The following is a 2,500-nucleotide window of genomic DNA, read 5'->3' as shown; positions in this document are numbered from 1 at the left end:
TATATATATATATATATATGTATATATATTGTATTCCTATATTGTGGGAAATATGGTATATCAATAGATCTTCTGAAAGACGCAAATTGGCTCACTTATACACCCAGTGATTATGTCAAGAAAGCGTTCCTGAATCATGGTGCAATACTATAGTGATTTTACTTAATAAAAAAGGAGACCAGAAGGACCTTAGTAACTACCGGCCAACTAGCTTGTTATCAAATGTATATAAAGTAATTTTCCAAGATCCTTGCAAATACACTAAGTAAAGTTTTAGATGGAAATCGTCCAAGATAACAGGCAGGCTTTAGAAGCAGATATTCAACTCTTACACCATTTGCAGACGATGAATCAACTAATCGAAAAACGACAGAATATAACACCTTTTTGTTTAGCTTAAGTAGATTACGAGAAGGCCTTTGACTCGGTAGGACAGATAGCAATACACAAGCATTGTTCAAAGGAACGTATCGTAAGGGCTCTAGAAGAGATCTATGCCGAAAGTGCCACTGTAATTCGACTACATAAATATACAGAAAAATTAAAGATCGAAAAAGGAGTATGGCAAAGCGAAACGATTTCACCCAATCTATTTACAGCTTGCTTGGAGAGATTTTCAGAAGGGTAAATTAGGAAGAGAATGATTTGAAGATTAATGTCGAATATGTTAATCACCTAAGATTAGCGGATGGCATGAATATTTCAGAAACAACAGAAGACTTGTAAGATATGCTGAGTGATCTAAACAAGGAAAGTCTCAAAGTAGGTTTGAAGTTGAATAAGAGTAAAACCAAAGTAATGTTCAACACGAAAGTTCAAATTAAAGAGATTAAAATCGATTGTGCGTCTTGAAGTTGAAGAGTATAAATATTTAGGCCAGATGGTAAAAGTGCCTAAAGATATTGATAATGAAATAAAAATGCGTATTACATTTGGATGGAAAATGTTTGGTAAGTATAAGAAAATCATGAGAGGCTCTTTACCTCTATATTTGAAACGTAAATTTTACAATTAATGTATAATGTCAGCCATTATATACAGATGTGAGACTTGGAATATGACGAAGGCAATGGAGACAAAACTAAGAAGTACACAGAGGAAAGAGGAAAGATCAGTGTTAGGAATAAGGCTGAGAGATGGAAAAAGATTAAGTTGGATGAGAGCAGACTGGAGTTAAAGATATTGTGGAGGCGGTAAAAGAGAGGAAGTGGAATTGGGCAGATAAGTTGGCGCGAACGACTGATGAGCGATGTAGCAAGTGTCTTACTTCATGGACGCAGCGAAATGGGAAGCGTGCAAGAGGGAGACCAGACAGAAGGTGGAGAGATGAGATAGAGAAGTTTGCAGGAGTGACGTGGCTATTTGAATCTCGAGAACGACTGCAAGGAGATTCCTTTCCTATGTGGTACTAAAGTGGATCTCAGTGCGACCCTACGTCCTTTGCACCCGCCAGGGATCGATCCTGGGACCATCTGCGTGTAAAGCAGATGTGATAACCACTACACCACGAGTGCCCTGGATGAAGTGAAATGTCTTGTCAATTTATTTTTTCACAAACTGAAATGTCAAAAGTCATTTCTAGTAGGGAAAGAAAAATGTCCTGTGCTCTCCAGGGACCTTCTGTGTGTTAGACAGATGTAATAACCACTACACCATGAGCACTTGCTTGTACGGTAACATATTGTTAAAACCATATACATCTTACTATATACACACACAATCACACATACGTGTGTGTATATATGTATATATATATATATATATATATATATGTATATGTATATATATATATATATATGTATATGTATATTTTATATGTATATATATATATATTTCCAGGGGGTAAATGTCCTCTACCCTTATGTAAACTGTCCTTGTTCCTTTTTCATGTATATATAATCTATGTATTTCTATTACCTATGTACTTTTTGCACTGATGATGTAATATACGAAAGCGCTCTGCTTCGTTAGTTTCTTTTTCCAAGTGGTCTACTTTACATAAGTGAACACACGTACCCGTGTTCTTATTAGCATACATATATATGTATGTGTATGTATATATATATACATATATATATATATATATATATATATATATTATATATATATATAATATATATACATACAAACACACACACACACACTTATATACATATACTGTAAAGCCAGTAAGCCATAGTCCATGACAAGCAACACCTGCTGGTGTAGCTGTTTGCATTTACATTGATATATACTACACACACATGCATTTATTCATGTATTCACACGAATATGTACATTTACATGCACACATTAAAATGTATGTACTCTTTTACATACATTGTGTATCAGTGTGTGCGTGTGCGTGCGTGTGTGTGTGTGTCTGTGTCTGTGTGTGTGCGTGCGAGCGTGTGTGCGTCCGTGTCACCGGGTTTAGAGATCGGGTCGACCAACCGGTTGGACTGACTCTGGAACCAAGTTGGGTCCGCAGCTCAGGTATCGAGCTTATGGAGTCCTGTTC

General features: G+C 36.2%; 1 non-coding gene across 1 annotated transcript; it reads right to left on the bottom strand.

The window, feature by feature from the left end:
- Positions 1 to 1,441: 1,441 nt before the first annotated feature.
- Positions 1,442 to 1,514, bottom strand: TRNAV-UAC (transfer RNA valine (anticodon UAC)). Its single transcript has one exon. It is a non-coding gene; the product is annotated as a tRNA-Val (tRNA).
- Positions 1,515 to 2,500: the final 986 nt, after the last annotated feature.

Source organism: Oratosquilla oratoria, chromosome 18 (genome assembly GCF_046742065.1).
Source record: "Oratosquilla oratoria isolate Oo_2021 chromosome 18, ASM4674206v1, whole genome shotgun sequence".
Taxonomy (NCBI): Eukaryota; Metazoa; Arthropoda; class Malacostraca; order Stomatopoda; family Squillidae; genus Oratosquilla; species Oratosquilla oratoria.
The sequence above is the reverse complement of the archived record's forward strand: the minus strand, read 5'-3'. Positions and strand labels throughout refer to the sequence as shown.